Source organism: Astyanax mexicanus, chromosome 6, assembly GCF_023375975.1.
Source record: "Astyanax mexicanus isolate ESR-SI-001 chromosome 6, AstMex3_surface, whole genome shotgun sequence".
Taxonomy (NCBI): domain Eukaryota; kingdom Metazoa; phylum Chordata; class Actinopteri; order Characiformes; family Acestrorhamphidae; genus Astyanax; species Astyanax mexicanus.
In genome coordinates, this window is record NC_064413.1 from 51,515,580 (window position 1) to 51,531,211 (window position 15,632).

Below are 15,632 nucleotides of genomic sequence, written 5' to 3' on the forward strand. Positions count from 1 at the left end.
CATTGGCTGTAAGCCATAATCATAAACAATAAAAGAAGTAAATACTTAAAATATATCACTCTGTGTTTAATACATCTATATATTAGATATTTATTTTATTCTAATACTTATTCTATGTAAAGCATAAGCATAAAATATGTTGATGAATTTGTTGGGTTAATTATTTAATTAAAGAAAGCCTTTTAAATGGCTTTATTAAAGTTGAAGCTTATTGGTTGGCACAGACAATGCTGGTTTCCTATTGGAGCAGAGGAGCTTGCTCCCGCCTCTTTTTGAGAAACGAGTGGAAAACAGAAGGAAAAGCATGCTGGGATATGACTGTGTGGAGCTAAAAACAGAAAAAAAGAGGAAAAGAGCTGGTAAAACACACTATAACCTAAACTAAACACTGAATATCTGTATTTACAAACAGTAGAAACACAATAACCCTGATTCTGAGGGTCAGTTCTTGTTTTATTAGTGTTAACTCCTGGTAACCAGCTAAAAGTTTGTTAGCATTAGCATTAACTAAGTTAATTAACCAGGCATTTAAGCAGTGGTGCTGTTCTAGCTTAGCTTAGCTTATATCTTAAAGTTAAGAGTTAAAAAATAAATGTTGATACAAAGAGTAATCTTTTAATTGCTTTAATTAAATAAATTTACGTGTTTATTGTTTAAGAAGTGCTTAAAATAGGCAGAGCACTTAATCTACTTAGCTAAAGCTACCTAGCTAACCAGCTAGCCGTCATTCAGTATCAGTAACATTAGCTATCAATTAATATAATGGCTATAAACCGAGTAAATATTATACTTTCATTATGTAAATCACCTGTTAACTGGTTATAAACAAGGGGAATTAAATTAAATGTGTGTAGAGAAGAGAATTAAGCTGGTTTTTGAGCCACTACAAAAAAACTATATAGGTGTGTCGCACTCTCAAAATGATGTTATATAAACTAAAACAGAGCTACTAGTAATTTGTTTGTTTGCTTGTACAACTATAGACATTTCCCTTTCCTTCTAATTGTAATATTTACTTTTTTATTGTACACATAGCTAATTTGACTAGCTGCTTAAAGCCAGACAGATTTTTTTTAAATGTCTGTATATATATATATATATATATATATATATATATATATATATATATATATATATATATATATATATATATATATCGCTCACTGTTCTTGTTCATTTTTTATTTGTCTTCATGTGTGAATTTACAGATATAACACTAGTTCAAGCTGAAATTCCAGTCTGAGCAGGACTCCACATAGCAGATTTTATGCTAATTTAATCTAAGCTAATTTTTTAAAATGTATTTACTGATTTCTGGGTGACGCAATATACAAATACAATTTATTTTGCTGCTATTTTGGTTTAACATTTAATTAACATTTTAATAGAACATTATAGTCATTATGCCTTTTAGAAAAATGTGATTTTAGTTTGGTTTTTTTACAATTTTACTTAAAGAGGAAAAAGCTTGAGCTGATACTTCAACTAGAAGTGTTCCATATCGTATCATTTGTAATAATATCGGCAACATTTTTTAATATTGTGAACAATATTGTACCCTGTAATATCATGTCATATCCCCCACCCCTAATTATCACATCTAATTTTTAACTGTTTTTATCAAAAGACAAATTCACACTGTTCTCATTTCCCATTTTATATCTACTAGAGATTAGAGATTATATCTGTCCAGAATCATTTAGTTTTACTTTATTTTTGCATATATAGAGATTAGAGGCCGACCGATCGATCGGCCAGCCGATTTAATCGGCCGATTTTTGTTATTTTTTTATCAATCGGCATCGGCCGATTTTCTTATTTGGCCGCGCCGATTTTAATCCGGCACATCTGCGGGCAGCTACTTGGAACGCAGCGCAAGGTTTCAAGAGTGAGCAAGACTTTCAACGGGTAAGGCATCCATTTTTACAATCCAGTGTCCCAAAGTCTATATTTTCTCTCATGATTAGTAATCTGTGATGTTGCTTCATTTACTGAAAAAGAATAGAATTTCAACTGCATTGGTGTTGTAGCATTTCTCTCCAAACGAAACTATGCTTAGCGTTGATGGCAGGAGTGCATTTGGAATGCGCCCTGACTATGCAAAGCAAGCCCTATCTATAAGCTCTAGTATAAAATAACTGACGTCTCTTCTTCAGAAACGAAAATCTAAGTAAATAAAATCAAATTAACACTTGATATTTTCAGTATTTAAATTATTTTTAGACGAAATGAAAAAGGGCAGGACTAAAACTGTTTAAGGATATTCGCAGCATCAGCTGCGCTGATGAGGACTGTACTTCTCCTTATATATAAACAGTGTTGGGCACGTTACTTTGAAAAAGTAATTAGTTATAGTTACTCGTTACTTCTCCAAAAAAGTAACTGAGTTACTAACGGAGTTACTCCACTATAAAAGTAATTAGTTACCAGTAAAAGTAACTATGGCGTTACTTTTTATTATTCGCCCGTCAAAAAAAGGAAATCAATTATGCATTTACTATTATTATTAGAAAAATAACAAAAAATAACAAACGAAAATAAACCCAAAATGTTGACAAAAATATAATCTAACGAATTTCAAAAAAAATAAAACGAAATTCTCCACACAACCAAAGAAAATTACTAAAACTTGTAATACTGAAAAAAGCGGAAAAACGTCTGGGGATGAAATTTAACAAACCAAGCCACACTCAAAAAAAATATGTATATATAAAACAAAATAATGGACAAAAACAACAATTTAATGCCCGTTAAAATGGTATTAATATAACAGCTTCACCAAAAGAGAATAGAGCTTAGATCGTGCCCAAAAAATCCGACCCAGCCGGAGCCCGTGCACATTCTGCCCAAGCCCGAACCATAAACTGTCATTATGAGCCTGACCCGATCCGCCCCATAAACTGTCTGTTTTCGGGCTAATTGAATGAGCGAAATATAATCAGAATTATGTTAATTAACACTGTAACATAGAAGCATAGAACTATTATTTAATTTAAATGATTTTTAAGAACAGCTACACACAATGCTGCAAGTCAAACGCGGAGGCGTTCACGTGCGCCCAGAGCTACGTGATTACATTTTTCATTTTTATTATAGTTTAATTTTATTTAGTTTTTATTTTTTCTGTTCATTTTAGGGTGGGCTTGCAAGCGCGAGCGCTTTACACAAGAACTAACGGACCACGAGTGCCGCGCGCTCGGCACAACAACTCCCGCTGTACAACTCCGCTGTACAACAGCGCTTATAAATAAATTAAACACAAAAATGAGGATATTCTATCAGTAATTTCAGTTCGTTTTAGTTAGTTTTATAAACACAAAATACAGTTCGAGATAGTTATGTTTTTCCTTTTAATTACCGTTTTTATTAGATTCAGTTAACACAAATGTTTTTCACTTTCAATTTTCGCTATTTCGTTCGCTTTAGTGAACAATAATAATTGGTTATTTAGCAACATTGTGATTATCACACCAGAGCTTTATATAAAATAAAAATACACTGTAAAAAATGTCCGTGAAAATTACAGTGAAAAACTGTGAAATGGCAACAGAAATAAACCGTAAAGCAAGAAGAAGCTTATTGTTGTAGAATAAACATTGAATTACCATAGATTAAAAAACTGTGAAAAATGTTAATTTTAATTGTTTTAACATGTGAAATATATGGGGAAAAGCTGAAATGGTGACAGCATTGGACAGTCATATTAAAATAGCACATTACTGTATTATTCACGGTGTACAAACCTTAAATAAAAAACATGCCGTCAATTATATTTTTTACCATTTTAAGATGTGAAATATACACTGTAAAAAAAAGAATCTTGTCAAATTTACGGTGAAAAACTGGCAGCTGTGGTTGCCATTTTTTCACCGTAAAAAATACAGTGATCTTGTAAATGGCTTCACGGTAAGGGATATTATCACTTGTAAAAACAACAGTTTGAAAATGCTGCCAGTATTTCACAGTAACATAAACAGTTGCAAATGTATAAGATATTACAGTTTAATTCTTGTCAACAGTAAATTTCATATTGATAAACCGTTTTGTTTACAGTATATTCTTGTGAAAAAAGTATATTACATTGTGAAAAGCAGGGCCTGAATGGGATGTAACGCAGCTGTCTATGGGGCGTGGCTATGTTAATTAGATGTTTAGTTCAGAGACTTCACCATGATGTAGTTTCATAGCGGTTTTATCCACCTGCCTGGGTTTTACATTATGTGTATATAAGTGATTTCACTCTCCGAGCACATCTCTGTGCTGTAAGTGAGCAGTTAATGAAGCGCTTTTGAAAAAGATAATACTGTTTAAAACTGTATGTTGTTTACAGCGTGACTCAAAGTTATTGGACAACCACAAAAATTTGCCATAAAATTGGACAATAAATGCTGTGGAATGGATCATTTTTCACTTAAAAAGCAACAGGGTTACGTTGTGAATTATACAGCTATACCATGAGCCTATATACACTTTCACCGTTATTTTAACAGTAACTCCTCTTTATTAGTACATTTTCAAACTGTTGTTTTACAAGTGTTACTATACCTTACCGTGAAGCCATATACAAGATCACTGTATTTTTTACGGTGAAAAAATGGCAACCACAGCTGCCAGTTTTTCACCGTAAATTTGACAAGATTTTTTTTTACAGTAGACATTTGTTAGAGGTAAAAAATACAGGAAAGGGTATTTTTATGTAGAACACTGCTATGCAAAATTAACATTTAATTTGTGTAAACTTGACAGATTATTATTGTAATTTAGCAGTGATTTCAATCACTGTAAATTAATTTACATTTTTTTTCAGTAGAGTTATTTACTTATCGTCTGTAATTTTAACAGGAAAACTCTGGTAACCACAGCTGCCAGCGTTTTCCTGTAAAAACTACAGTTTTTTTTTTTACAGTGTAGGAGCCTGATTTCGGGTCGGTCCTCAGGTCAGGTGGGATTCGGGCAGAGAATCTAAGCTCTAAAATAGAAAGCAGCAGCACCACAAAAACCGGAGCAGCTAAAAAGAGCTTAACGTCCTTAATTCGGAACTTGGGTTGTCCACGGCAATCACTGAATTGATTAGAGCACGCAAATCGTCACAATTGTGCCTCACTTCACCACGCCAAACCACAGGCACAGCGGCCAGAAGCTCAAGTTCACCGGACAGAGGAGGGGTTAACCAGGGCAAAGCGAAATAAAAAAAAAAAGTTCATAGAGCTGCTAAAGTAACGTGCAGTAACGGGGTGTCGGAAATGGTAACGGCGTTATAGTTACAGTCATAGTAATTAGTTAGATTACTCGTTACTGAAAAAAGTAACGGCGTTAGTAACCGGCGTTAGTGCCGCCTCCTGCTGTTCTGCTGTAAAACTCACCCGTTTAAAGCGGTTTGCGCTGTTAGATATTAAATGAAACGATGAGCAGAATTTTCTGTTTTGTCGGGTTCTACTTTAGAACCCCCTCCAGACTTTTCTGATAAAAGCTCATTTTATCCTGAACCTATAAAGTCCGCGCTCTTCAGCTTTCTCAACTCATTTTCCGCTCACGCACCGAACCTCCAGTACAGCTGATGAGACGCGTTTCTCTGGCTAAGGAGCTCATTTGAAGAAGAAAAAAAAAACAGATAAAGCTATATTTAAATTACAGCACATGTCTGTTTTTGCATTATTTATAATTTTATTCTTAATTTAAACGTCACCCATTTTTGTAAAATAATAGCTGCAGCCCTAATGTGAACATTTTATAACATTGTCCTCCCATGTCCATTCGTTTTCAACTGCATGGAGTTGAAGAAGAAATAAGCTTTGCCGTTTTGGAGTAACTATCTAAAGTTGTCACATTATGGAAGTCTTCTTGCACTCTGTTAAACATATTAAAATGAATAATTAATAGACTAACAGACTGCAACAAGTCATACATTTGTTAATTAGTAGGCCCCTACAGTAAATTTTATATAATAGCCAACATAATATTTCTACTATAAACATGAATATATAGTGTATATAGAACATATGTTATATAATGAATAAAATAAAATGTTATGGATAATACAATCTAAATAAAATTAATATTTGTTTTATTAACATATAGTGATATAGTAACATTAAAGTCACTATAAAATGCTAACCTTATTTTCAATAAATTGTGTGAAGTTTACAACTGTTGTTCCTCCTCTTACTAATATGATTTTAAGCATGCCAAATAAATATAATAAGATAGCATATCGGCCCTAAAAATCGGCAGGTCACATCGGCCATCGGCTGACTCTGACCACTAATGATCGGTATCGGCATCGGCCTTAGAAAAACCCATATCGGTCGGTCTCTAATAGAGATATATGAAGTGCATTATTATTAGTATCATGACATTCTGGATCATTGACATCTGTTACAAATCTGATCAAATTCTTGTATTTTTTTCCATTTTGTTGCAGTAGTGTGTAACATGTCATGTTGCCAAGAGTATCATTATCGCAAAAATACCATGAAATATTGTGATATTATTTTAGAGCCATATCGCCCACCCCTAACTTCATCTTCTACAGAAGTATTTTAGACCCCAGTATCTATACTTCTACCTACAGAGTAAAACATGTATTTATTTTTTACACATTTGGTTACTAATTAAGTGACAGGTCAATGGATAACCCTGCCCCCACCTTTTTGTCAGGGAACATAAGATGAATACTGTAGAGGTTTTATACAGGTGATGTGAGGTCACTACGATAAAATGACTTATATTTCATTGCAGTACGTTTAAATTGCATTTGTTTAATTGAAAATAACAGTAGCTCTTTTGATATACAGGCTAGGAGACCCTGAAGATACCCTGGATTCTGGATTCTCTTCTTCACTGAGGAGAAGCGAACCACCTGCATGGATTCAGACAAAGCATCACACCTGTACGAGAAACACCTGTGAACTTCACTTTTCCCGGCCTTGTCATTGCTGGTTGGAAGGAGCATCACTGGATCTCTCTCAGCTTTGCCTGGATTTCATCAGAGAGGTAGGACTGTGCCATATGGCCCTTGTTCTGTTGCATTGTTTTATTATTTTGAGGATGCACACAAATTAAAAGTGGGCAAGATGGCCCCAAAATTTTGTAATTGTAATATTCTTGGTGATATTTGATTTGATTTATTTAAATAACAGGGACAATACACATTAACTAACATCATTATTTTATAATGTAAATGTGACAGATTTAGCCAGATGGCTAATTTTCATCTGCTGTTCCTGGGCAGGTTGATGTTCTAAAGGAAACCATCTTAAACACAGTATAAGTAATTAATTAAAAACACACAAGTTACATAAAATATAGCATAAAATAAAGTCAATCATTATGCTGACAAATCTGTGTGTGATATGTGACAAAACACTGACAATTACTTTATTCATTCAAGATAGCACATAACAGTTTCAAACATTCAGTAGAAACATAAAATATATACTAAACTGTGTATATTTTGTAAAAATACAATAACTTTAAGATTTATCAAACATTTGTAGAATAATAATATTTAATCTAAATAAACAATGTAAAATAAAAGGTAATCTTATATATATATATAAATATATATATAACCGCTTAAACACGTTAAAACAGACTGCTTACAAGACAGAGTGCTGCCTGTATCACATATATGGATACTACCACAAGGTATACAATATGGCACACCACTAACACCCTAAATAATAATATTAATTTGTAATGGGGTACAAATCAAATGCTACATATATATTGTTTTAATAATTTTAGGCTATGTATTGTTTAATGTTACATTTTTTTTTTTAACTACACATGTGTATTTTTTACAGTACACATTTTAAATGCATATATAGTTATATAGTTATATAATGAATGATACCAAATTAATTCAATTAAAAAAGTAATTCTTTTTTTTTCAGTTTTCTGGTTGTGCTGTTCACAATACATGAGTTGTTGTGTTGTAATCACGAGTCCTTTAGTAGTTGTGGCTTTCACACTACATGACTGATTGTTGACACAGGGTCACAAATTACACAATTTTTCTTTGTGGGAATTTACAGTGTCATCTGTCTACTCTTGCATGCAAGAACTAGTGATGCTGTGTCAAGTAAATAATTGCGATATTTAATTTACGATTTTGGCTTGTATCTCCATTCACCCACATTCATAGAGGACTCACTCGTGGGCTCCCACGTGGGTGTTTTACAGTCATTTCCTGGTATAACAGTGCAAATAGAAAGTAGGCAAGCTCTCAATAAACGGCTCTGTAAATGCAGAAGGTATAGTATGTTGGTTGGACATATGGTTCTCCCTTTCTACATGATCCCATGGGCTGTAGGAAGCCGCTGCTCAGTTCTGGGAGATTTGCCACCCAGTCCAGATATTAAACCTGCTTGATATCTACTGGCTCTATAAGCATCTTTCAGCAGAGCCTTGAGCTCAAATTTTCATCTAAGCAAAGGTTTTTGCCAGCAATCTACAAAAATATAGTCACTTAATGGAAAACCAGGCTAAAATCATGTAGTGTGAATTAGGTAAAGATGTCCACACTACAGTATGGACAAGACAACCTGGCCAGGATTGATTGTCACTATAGTGTCTGTAATGTACATTGTGTTGCATGTCTATCCTCACAGTTTCACAGTGGCTAGCTGGCTTTCTTGCGTACACACGGTGGATTGAGTGAGTGTATCAGGCTCTTTCTAGATCTATCTAGAAATGTGATTGGCTGAGAGGTGTTATATGAGTGACATTATCAGCCGGTAATGCACTGTAACCAAAGCTCTCCATGTATTACTCCGCCACATACAGGTAACCTAGCAACGATGCAGCGCTTACAATCCAAATGCAATGTTATTATACACCACAATCGCTATACCAGCGATTCAAAAATACGCATTATTGCACACATTATCAGCCACCAATATGAGGTTAAGAGTTTTATTAATTATCCTAAAAAAAAAAAAAAAATCTTTTAAAGTCAAACAAGCACTGGGCTTTAATTTACCAAATTTCTTTCCAGAAAACTGTATATTTGGGTGAGTGAAGCTCTTACATTTATTTACAGTAAGCTTAGATTTCAAATATTTTGACTGAAATGGCCGAAAATAGAGGCCACAATGCTAATCAAGCAACAATGCAGCACAGCTACAAGCACAGCAGCTATGGAACTATTTTAACTTGCGGAGAGTTCATAAACCAAACAGATTTGTAAACAGTATTTTCTCATCCTCTATAACTCAAAATTCTTTAATAAACAGCAATAATGGAACAACAACACTTGAGGTTTATGCTATAACCTATAATATTCACACGTGCCTATGACTGTAGCACAGCAGTGCCAATATTACATGTTATAGCACTCCCTCTCGTGTGTATTATTGTTGGTTGCACCACAGTTTTTCCCTGGTTGCGTAAGTTCACTTCATACGTTTTCTGCCGCGGTACTGCTTGCCGCAGGGTCAAAGTTGAAGTTTGACGATAAGCATTAGCGCAGTGGAGGTGTGGTTATGGGCATGGAAACCGCTTTCCACACCTTTAGTGTGTGAGTTCTGAGCCAGGTCAAGAAATCTCATGTAGAAACAGATGAAACTAGGGTTGTCACGATACCAAAATTTTGACTTCGATACCGATACCAACTGTAGTATCACGATTCTCGATACCAAAACGATACTTGGAAGAAAAAAAAAAAACAATAAAAATATCTGAATATAAAATGTTTATTTTTGACTGAACTGGATTGAACACTGAACAATAGGTGCAAACGTTTTTATTCTAAAATGAAACATTTGAACAAAAAACAAGTTTCGTTATTATAACCTTAACTATAACATAATCATCTAAACACTTCCTAAAAACTAAAACTAAAACCAGAGGTAATGGTAGCCTGACTATGTGAACCTGACGGGCGGGCAGAAGTTAAGTTCTGAATAAGGAAAATAAAGAGACAGAAGAACATTACAATGTTATGTTCATTTTAACACTCACTGCTCCATATTAATCAACCGTTTACCGTTTTTAATAAGCAGTCGCTAGTAAATCTTAGGAAAGCTACAGACAGAGTGTATCTTGACTAACTCCACTAACCTGTCGACTTCTCAGCTCTTTGTAGAGATCAGGGTGCTTGTCTGCTATTATGTTAATTAACACTGTAACATAGAAGCATAGAACTATTATTTAATTAAAATGATTTTTAAGAACAGCTAAACACAGTGCTGCAGGTCAAACGCGGAGGCGTTCACGTGCGAGAGAGAGAGAGAAACAAAGAAAGAGACACAGCGAGAGTGAGAGAGAGATTTGCGTGTTCTGATGTGAGCTACTCACAGGTAAAGGATCTCTTTTATCTCCTCGTGCTCATATTCTAGTCCCACACATAATTCTGCAGCTCCCTCAGTGTTTTCTGTCGTATTTTGCGGCTAGCGCGAGCGCTTACAACTAACACCGCGGACCGCGAGGTGCCGCCGCGCTTGTGCCGAATCCGCTACTGAATCCGACTCCCGCTTCGCGGACAGAATCGTCACAACACCCCCGCTGTACAACTGCGGGAGTGAAAACAGCGCTAATAAATAAAGTAGTTTAGTTTCACTTTCAGTTTTCGTTATTTTCGTTATTTTATTTAAAAATAAAAATATAAATAAAAAACAGATGCCTACATCTCAGACTATTTTCCCACACTTCACTCCTCGCGCCCGTTTTGTCCACAAGTCGCGGACGAGAGACATCTGTTATTTTAGCCGTCGCCATTCTACACTTGCTGCTGCTCTGCTGGCTTGTGCGTGAATCGATTCATTTGTTCAGAACACTAAGTTTATCTGAATCCTGCCACACCGACTGCTGCGGTGTGAATCAGTTTTCTTATGAACTGAATCAAATCGCGCCTACTAATTTGACTCATTTGAAGCTAGTGACTGGGCTATATACAGTATCGAAAGCATCGAACGCTAAAGAACCGAATCGTTTGTGATGACGTAGTATCGAAAAAGAATCGAACCTTCGGTACACCGTGCAACTCTAGATGAAACCTGCAGACGTTCTGTGAGGACAATAGGCAGACAGTATACTGTGAGTTTGGAGAGGAACGTGTGGAAACGGCTGTCTCCAGGTGGGGGTGGGACGTCACATCACGTGTTGACAGACACTCAGCATCCTCCTATGAAATCACATTTTCTCCCAATCCTACGATCACCCCAGCTGTCAGCCTCGATCTGTCAGCAGGCCTGTCACACCAAATCAGAACAGATTGGTCCGCGGCCTCTACCCCAAAACACACAGACGCACAGAATGGAAAACAGATACACTGCAGATGAAGAACAGATGAGATGCAGGACTGTCAGGAGATCTGATCCTGTGTAACAGTAAAAAAAATAATTTCTATCACATCACTTCATTATGTGAAGTGGTATTTCTTTCACATAGGCTCCCCCTACTGTCGAGAAGTGGAGTCATCCCTGAAGGACTAAACCATTACATGCATTTCTCCTTTCACCCTGTTCTTCAATACTTGTCCATGCTTTTGACAGTCACTGTTTGCGTATACAGCTCTGTAAAAAAAAATAAGATACCACTTTAGAAATGATGACTTTATTTAGATTTTACCAAATTGAAAACCTCTGGAATATAATCAAGAGGAAGATGGATGATCACAAGCCATCAAACCACCAAACTGAACTGCTTGAATTTGTGCACCAGGAGTAAAGGCATAAAGTTATCCAAAAGCAGTGTGTAAGACTGGTGGAGGAGAACATGATGCCAAGATGTATGAAAATTGTAATTAAAAACCAAATATTGATTTCTGAACTCTTAAAACTTTTTTCTTTGCATTATTTGAGGTCTGAAAGCCATTTTTCATTTTCTGCAAATAAATGCACTAAATGACCATTAATATTTTTTTTTTATTTGGAAGAAATGTTGTCTGTAGTTTATAGAATAAAACATCAATGTTCATTTTATTTAAACATAAACCTATGAAAAGCTAGATCAGAGAAACTGATTCAGAAACAGATGTGATTTCTTATTTTTTTTCCAGAGCTGTGCATACACTTCTGTGTATTTTGGATTTCTTGCACTACTCATACACAAATAACCTGAATTTCTATGGTCTGTCTTTCATATTAATGTACAAACTACACACACAGAAAAACTTTGGCGTGAAATAAGCCTGTCTGATCAGCCCAGTCTTCCAGAAGTTGGTAGAAGATGCCACACAGGGATAATAGCTATAAAGATGAGCCTGCAGGTGCTCTTTCCATTCAGCCTCCGTTTTGGACCTTAGCTAGGCACACTCTGGTGAGGAAGCATGGCAGCACGAGGCACTGCTGGCACTGGCAGGCTCCGGGCCACCCAAGCCCACCTGTCAGACAATCAGCCTTTCTAAAGCAGCCACGGGAAGAGCACAGCTGCCGCATTCGGCCGGAGCTCGGGTCACATTGGCTGGGATGAGTCAGGCACCATTTAGTCGGCCCCCCTCTCAGATACAGCTCCAGTCGAGGATCTTTCACTGGAGCCTCCGCTACCCGCGGCCATTACTGTCGCAGCTACAGCTGCTTCCTCTGAGAAGAGGGCAGGTGGACGCTCCATCACGCCTCTGGCTCATTGAACACATGATTACCAGAAGCTGGACGGCTAGAAGAACATTAGGAACTAAAAATGTGAGGGTGATCCAGCCTAGAGGAAGTTTCAAAGAGGATATGCTTCATGTATATTATGGACAGAATTGGAAGATTCCGTTTAAACTTTGTGGGAATATGTTATCAGCTAGCTGAGCCTTTAATCAGTCCTTGCAGTAAATACGCTTATAAACAAGGGCTGTCAACTGACCCTGACAACCTCTGTTTGCCTAGCCCTTTTAATAAACCTGTGTTTTCTAATCAACGCTTGTCTCCCTGGGTTCTGGTATTCGTCACAATGTTATTAATCCACAAATCACAGAGAGAACACAACCAATCCAGGCGTTGTCCTTGTTTCAGGCACATTCTAAACAGGCTAAGCTAATGAAATCAAACAGCTGATATGTGCCCGTCCACACGGCTCTGCTGGTAGAAGTGTTTTTTTTTAAATCTCCATCTTGGAAGGAGTTTTCGAAAAGCTCAGTCTTTGGTGACTGAAAAAGCATTTTCGCGTGGACGGAGGGCAAAAACGGAGACAAAAACCTGTGTTTTAAAAAAAAAATATCTGGATTTGTGTGGATGGGGCCCAAGTTTGACCCCAACTACCGCTGTAATATGCCCCACCCCCGTGCTGCTGGTCAACCTGCCGCTTGTAGACATGATGTACTGTGTCATGGACTCCAAATTGCTGCTGCTGTTCGTGCTGCAGGTGTGGGAGTGTGCGAAAAACTTCGCCTGCTTCTCTATGAGCTGCGGCGTGCAGCTGCTCACTGTGGTGGGGCTCAGCCTCGAGCGCCACCGAGCCACCTCGAACCCCCTTATGACCGCTAGCATAGGGCTGTGCATGTGTTATGCACGGGACTTGCCAATAAATGCACGGTACAGGGGTGTGCGCATGTCCGAACCGGTCGGTATGTCCTGACTTTGTACGGATATAACACAGTGGACCAACACCAGCAGATGACATGTCTCTCCAAACCATCAGTGATTGGTGGAAACTTCACACTAGACCTCGAGCAGTTTGGACTGTGTGTCTCTCCACTCTTCCTCCAGACTCTGCTCCCTTGATTTATATATGAAATGTAAAATTTACTGATGATCAGTGATGGTTTTGATAAAGAGACATGTCATCTGCTGGTGTTGATCCACTGTGTTTTATTATCAAGTCTAAAGTCAGTGCAGTTTTGTTTTCCCACAAAATCTTACAGCACTTTATGTTTTCCTTTGCTGGCAACTATGGGGATGCAGATTTCATTTTCCAACAGGACTTGGTACATCGCCAAATTGGTACTTTGGTACTGAGACACTGATACTTGGGTTTTCATTGGCTGTAAGCCAATGAATAAACAATTAAAATAGATCACTCTGTGTGTAATACATAATAATATAATATATGAGTTTCACAGTTTGAACTTAGTTACTATTTTTTTTTTGAGATGCAACAGTATATTGTTGGATACAGAGTATATGGCATTATATCTTATTTATATCATTAAACATTCATAAAATGGTCTAATATGAGAATTATTATACAATAATGAACATACCTTCAGTAAGACAGATTCTTTGATATAAAATTCTTCAGACTACTTTATTCACTTCTCTATGCAAGTCTATATAGAGATCTGAAGTTACTACAGTGATGATGGTGCAAAACAGTAATGAAAACATAACAGAAGAAAACTATACACAATTCATAACCTGATTCAATCAGTTCAATTCAAATCTAATAGTTTAGATCATTATAAAACAAAAGATTTGACATGGCACATTCACAGAAAGAGAAATTATTATTATTAATGGATGGAGCATTCATTCACTATCACAATTACTTATCAAGATAAAGCACCAGTTCGTACTAAAAATGTGAAATTAGACATGTGAAAAGCTATTGCCCTCATTCTGAACCAAATAAAACAGCTTGTGTTTCTGCTGGAAGAATGTCATGAGTGTGCTAGTTGGATTTAGAGGAGAATTATTCTTATTTCTGCATAATTAAATCAGTAAAAAGTGAGAAGTGTGGTGCAAAATGCTCCGTTATATAGAAACGTACCTGTCCTTGGCCAAAAAAAAATATTTATTCTAGGTAATTTTGGTTCATTTTTATTGGTCCACTCATTATTAAATTTGGACACAATGTAAAATACAACCACCAGATCTAAAAAATATGTAAAAAGTAAAATAATGACAAACATTAGATGATATTTAGAAGCTATTTCTCTCACAGGATTGATTTGCAGGATGTTTTAAATTAAAGTAGACCCCACATAAAACTTTTTCCCCAAGGTTTAACCAACTTTTTACCATTATTATCTTAATATATAAAACTCAGCTGATATAGCTCTAGAAAAAAAATTAAGAGACCTCTTAAAAAATGAAGAGTTTCTTTGATTTTACCAAATTGAAAACCTCTGGAATATAATCAAGAGATCAATGGATGATCACAAGCCATCAAACCAAACTGAACTGCTTGAATTTTTGCACCAGGAGTAAAGGCATAAAGTTATCCAAAAGCAGTGTGTAAGACTGGTGGAGGAGAACATGATGCCAAGATGCATGAAAACTGTGAATAAAACCAGGTTTATTCCACTAAATATTGATTTGTGAACTCTTAAACCTTTATGAATATGAACTTGTTTTCTTTTCTGTCTTCTTTTGTTATTTCAGTCATTTCTCATTTTCTGCTAAATAAATGCTGTTAATTTCAATATTTTTATTTGGAATTTGGGAGAAATGTTGTCCGTAGTTTATAGAATAAAACAAAAATGTTAATTTTACACAAACTTATTTCTATAAATAGCAAAATCAGAGAAACTGATTCAGAAACTGAAGTGGTCTCTTTCCAGAGCTGTATGTGTAGGTGTTGGATTTTGATGATGAATAAAATGTATATATTTGTGTTGTATTCTCTAAAACGAAGCATTTCACCCCAACTTCACTCCAAATGACTGCCATTTATTTAATCACTGAATTAATTTAAAAAACATGTGGTATAATTCCCCTTTAATAACCAGACCAGCAGTTTATGCTACAGTCTTGTCAATTCTAAGA

At 36.0% G+C, this 15,632-nt stretch overlaps 1 long non-coding RNA gene across 1 annotated transcript in view; it reads left to right on the forward strand.

The window, feature by feature from the left end:
- Positions 1 to 278: 278 nt before the first annotated feature.
- Positions 279 to 15,632, forward strand: part of LOC125802381 (uncharacterized) — a 71,759-nt gene continuing 56,405 nt past the window's right edge. The window contains exons 1-2 of the long non-coding RNA XR_007439446.1: positions 279 to 359; positions 6,795 to 6,993. This is a non-coding gene — a long non-coding RNA (uncharacterized LOC125802381). The remainder of the gene's footprint in view (positions 360 to 6,794; positions 6,994 to 15,632) is intronic.